Consider the following 5,643-nt stretch of genomic DNA (forward strand, 5'->3'; position numbering starts at 1 on the left):
CCTTGACTGACCGAGCACACACTCATGGATCCTTTCACTGAATTCATCCTTGCCCAGGTCACACACCTCCCACTCCCAACATCACTGTTTTGAGCAATTATAAAATCAAAGAACAACTATGGATTTATCTTGCTCAAAGTCACAGCCAGAGCCTGTTTCCCTGGATTTTAGCAGTCTCTTTAGGGATGTGTCAAGTGTGAGCTGCTCATCTGATTTTTAAAGCTCTTGCCCACAGTGTTCACAGCTATAGTGACGCTAGAAACAAAAACAAACAAAAGGAAGATAGCTGCATGATGACCATTTTCCTCAAATCTTATTATATTTCCACTTGTCACTCTGGGGGCTAAGAACACTTGCCATCTAATTTTTTTTTAAATCCTTCTATTGATTGACCAGGGTAGAGCCAGTTGTGCTGAATGATGGGAGAGTGCAGATAAGGGTGTCTGGATGGTGATACTCATCATGGGAGATGTAGATATGAATGCTATGTGGCGACACTCACAGGACAGCATAAATATAGATGTTGATTGGCAATGCAGCAAAAGCTGACTTGGCTGCAGTTGAAGTGTTCTCATCCCATCTTCACTAAGCAGCCCTTTTGGAGCAATTTCTACTTCCTTTTTTTCTTTTTCAAAATTCAATGATCAAATCCTCTGAGTAATCTTCCGATCTGCATTATAACGATACCATTTAGGTGCTCACACCACATATTCTGGCAACCCACTCCAGTATTTTTGCCTGGAGAATCCCATGGACAGAGGAGCCTGATGGGCTACAGTCCATGGGATCACAAAGAGTCAGGCATGACTAAGCGACTGAACAATAACCACATATTCTATTGTTCATAACATATTACATTATCACTGTGTGTTTAATTGTGGTTTACCCTACAAGATGTTTTAAGGGAACAGGCCATATTTGTTTTAAAAATGTTTTTTCCAGTGCTTAGCATGGAACTTGAATAGTTGGTGTTGAGTGAATATTTGACAAATGAATAAAATGACATGCCTGCTGGCTCCTCCATAATTATGGTGGCTGTTAATTTAATGGTACAAGCATGCTAGTCTCTGAGAGTATCATACTTGGCTTTTATGTTTCTAGAAGAATTTTAGTTCAGAAGGTTAAAAAAAATGGAAAGAAGAAAAGAGACATAGTAGTGAGGGTCTGGAGGTGATGTTCCACATGTTGTATTTAGTAGGAAGGATTTGGGGGTAAATACATAGAAAACAGTGATTTTACTGGTCACCTCCTAGACTCCCATTAAAACAACTAACTAAATATAACAGAAGGGTATATAGAAGGCTAACTTAGAAATCCTTCTTATGAGGAGAAACCTTACATATAAGAAAGGATCCCAGAATATGAGAGGGTAATAGCAAAACCCAAAAATGTATTAGGCATATGGATGACACAAGGAGAGCGAAGGTGGATGTACTGGGGCCTGACAGGACTTACTGCTAATATTATGTCAGTTACTGCCTTGAGGAACCACCTACACCTGTGGGTGATGCTCGGATGTGTTCTTGGAGGGCTGCTGCTGCTGCTAAGTCGCTTCAGTTGTGTCCGACTCTGTGAGACCCCATAGACGGTAGCCCACCAGGCTCCTCCGTCCACGGGGTTTCTCAGGCAAGAGTACTGGAGTGGGGTGCCATTGTCTTCTCCGTCTTGGAGGGCTGAGCTGTCATAAACCAAATGCGAGGAGAGAGGCACTGCCTTTGGCCAGGTACTGCTGCAGCTCATACCTGGCATTGGACTAGCCAAACAGAAACTGGTTATCCCGCAAGCTGAAACCCAGCATGGCAGTTCACTAAACACAGAGAAAAAATGACACAGAGACTCGGATCTTTGCGGCGACTGCCCAGGGTTTCAGCTTCTGCCCTACTTCCCTCAGGCTGCTTGCTGCATTGTGAATTGATAATGATAATTTACAGTAGATTCATATTTTCCCTTTCCCTATTGTCTAAACAGAAAAGAATTGGGCAGAATTCCACATCAGTCTTTGACAGACCCTATTTCAATGCCGAATTCAACCAGAAGCCAGTGGATCTCTTGCTGTAAGGATAAACAGGCAGAAGTGTCATCTACCTAAAATGGGAGAAAATATTCTAGTCACAAATAAGAGGATACTACAAAGAATCAGAACAGATTCCCGCTTCTGATACAGATTTACTGAAAAAGACAAAAGGAGAATTCCTGATTTATGTTATTCATGCGAGTAGAGTATCTAATACAAAAGAAAAGATTATTTACATCAAGAGAGACTGCATGGGGTTAAAAATGATTGCAGGATAAAAATAAGAGTGGTGGTGGCAGTGTACATCAGCCTGGAAGGTGCATAAAATCAAACTGTAGAAAAAAATTTAAGAAATTTCAGAAATTCAGAGGTAAAGAATAAAGAATAATGAAAGGCATGGAGTACAGAGCTAGGAGATTTAATAGTGTGAGTCATGCTAAAAATGCATCTACAAAAACAAAGCCAAGCCTCTCCCCACCACACATAAACACTTGCATGTAATTTTCTTTTTTTTTTTTATTGTGGTAAGAATACTTAATGTGAGATCTACCTTGTTAAGAAAATTTTAAGGGCACAATAGAGTCTTTTTAACTACAGGCACTATGTTGACATGAAGGAAAAAGTAAGAGAATTTGTAGGTAGCAAAACAACCCTTTCGAGTAAGAGCTAATTTTCTTTTTCCCTAAATGGAATTTTTAAACAAAAGGGAAATGATATAAAAAGGGTCATGAAACATTGGGAAGAAAGAACAAGAGAAGTAAAACATAGTTAAATACAATACATTTTCCTTTGTGTTTGAGTTTTGAACAAAAATTATAGCACTGACTTGTGTAGTCCTAAATAAATGTAAAAAAAATTTTAAACACTTATAAACAGGAAATAATATTCTATGCTATATTCAAACTGGTAAAATGTTAATATTAGTAGATGGTAAGTGATTATATATATGTGTGTGTTTATCAATTCAGTTCAGTTGTATAGTCGTGTCCGACTCTTTGCGACCCCATGAACCACAGCACGACAGGCCTCCTATCCATCACCAACTCCCGGAGTCTACCCAAACCCATGTCCACTGAGTCAGTGATGCCATCCAACCATCTCATCCTCTGTCGTCCCCTTCTCCTCCCGCCCGCAATCCTACCCAGCATTAGGGTCTTTTCCAATGAGTCAGCTCTTCGCATGAGGTGGCCAAAGTATTGGAGTTTTAGCTTCAACATCTGTCCTTCCAATGAACACCCAGGACTGATCTCCTTTAGGATGGACTGGTTGGATCTCCTCGTAGTCTAAGGGACTCTCAAGAGTCTTCTCCGACACCACAATTCAAAAGCATCAATTCTTTGGCACTCAGCTTTCTTTATAGTCCAACTCTGACATCCATACGTGACTACTGGAAAAACCATAGCCTTGACTAGATGGATCTTTGTTAACAAAGTAATGTCTCTGCCTTTTAATATTCTGTCTAGGTTGGTCATAACTTTCCTTCCAAGGAGCAAGCGTCTTTTAATTTCATGGCTGCAGTCACCATATACAGTGATTTTTGAGTCCCCCAAAATAAAGTCAGCCACTGTTTCCACTGTTTCCCCATCTATTTGCCATGACGTGATGGGACTGGATGCCATGATCTTAGTTTTCTGAATGTTGAGGTTTAAGACAACTTTTTCATTCTCTTCTTTCACTTTCATCAAGAGGCTCTTTAGTTCTTCATCACTTTCTGCCATAAGGGTGGTGTCACCTGCATATCTGAGGTTATTGCTATTTCTCCCAGCAATCTTGATTCCAGCTTGTGCTTCCTCCAGCCCAGCATTTCTCATGATGAACTTTGCATATAAGTTAAATAAGCAGGGTGACAATATACAGCCTTGACATACTCCTTTTCCTATTTGGAACCAGTCTGTTGTTCCATGTCCAGTTCTAACTGTTGCTTCCTGACCTGCATACAGGTTTCTCAAGAGATAGGTCAGGTGGTCTGGTAGTCCCATCTCCTTCAGAATTTTCCACAGTTTATTGTGATCCACACAGTCAAAGGCTTTGGCATAGTCAATAAAGCAGAAGTAGATATTTTTCTGAAACTCTCTTGCTTTTTTGATGATCCAGCGAATGTTGGCAATTTGATCTCTAGTGTGTGTATATATACATCTATGTGTGTATATATACATATATATGTGTGTGTGTACATGTGTGTATATGGGCATGTGTCTATACACACACATATAATGTAATACCTAGAGAAACCACAAAAAAACTATGCAAAGAGTTATACTCAAAAATATTGACAACAAATAAAAATTAAATTCTAAAAAACATTTAGAAGGGAAAAATAAAATAAAAAAGAGAACAAAGAGAAAATGAAAAATAAAATTGAAAATGTGAGTCCTAATATACCAATAGGTACAAATATACCATTTTGTATACCAAACGATACAAATATACCAATAAGAGGCAAAGACTGACAGAGTGATTTTAAAAATGTAATCCATGTATATGCTGTACACAAGAAACTCATCCAGTATAATGATATAGGTAGGTTGATAGTAAAAGGATAGAAAAGACTTATCATGCAAATATTATTCAAAAGAAAGGAGTGTCTATGTGATATCATATAGAGTTAACTTCAGAGCATAGAAAATTAACGGATACAGAGATGAGCATTACCTAATGATAGAAGTGCTAGTTAATCAAGAAGACACAGCAATCCTAAATGGATTTATATAAAACAAAACTAAAAATGTATAAAGTAAAACCAAATAAATCTGAAAGAGGAAATAGACAAGTCCACAATTATAGCTGGAGACTTTTAACACCCACCTTTCAACATCTGATAGACTAACTAGGTAGAAAACCAGTAGGGATGTAAAAGAATTCAACAACCACAAAAATCAACTGACAGAATCTAATAGACATTATTAGAATGCTTCTGTAGAAGGGCATGGCAACCCACTCCAGTATTCTTGCCTGGAGAATCCCACGGACAGAGGAGCCTGGTGGGCTACAGTCCATGGGGTTGCAAAGAGTTGGATCGACTGAAGCGACTTAGCACACATGCAGACTGCTTCACCCAACAATAGCAGAATATACATCTTTTCAATTGCCAAAGGAACATATACCAAGATAGACCACATCCTGGTCTGTAAACATGCCTAAGTGGATTTAAAGGAATGGAAATAATATGACCACAATGCAATCAAACTATAAATTAGTAACAGGAAACAATAGGAAAGTCTTCTAACACTTAGAAGCTACAAAACATATTTGTAAGTAATCATAGGTCAAAGCAGAAGTCTCAAGGGAAATTTAAAGTATGTTTATTTAACTGAATAAACATCAAATGAAAATATAACATCAAAATTTGTGGGACAGAATATAATAATGAAGGGGATACTACAGCATTAAATGCTTACATTACAAAAGAGGAAACATTTCAAATCAATAATCTGAGCTCTCAGCAGGAACAAAGAATAAACGTAATATTATAAATCAATTAGATCTCATGAAAAATTAAAAGAAAGAAATTTCCAGCCTAAAAAAAAGAATCCAGAAAAAGAAGAGCAAAATAAACCCAACGCAGGAAGGAAAGAAGGAAATACCAAAGATAAGAGTATATAAGATGAAAACATCAAAACAACAGAAAA

The sequence above is a fragment of the Giraffa tippelskirchi genome, chromosome 13, assembly GCF_054371585.1.
Source record: "Giraffa tippelskirchi isolate mGirTip1 chromosome 13, T2T-mGirTip1v1.2.pri, whole genome shotgun sequence".
NCBI lineage: Eukaryota > Metazoa > Chordata > Mammalia > Artiodactyla > Giraffidae > Giraffa > Giraffa tippelskirchi.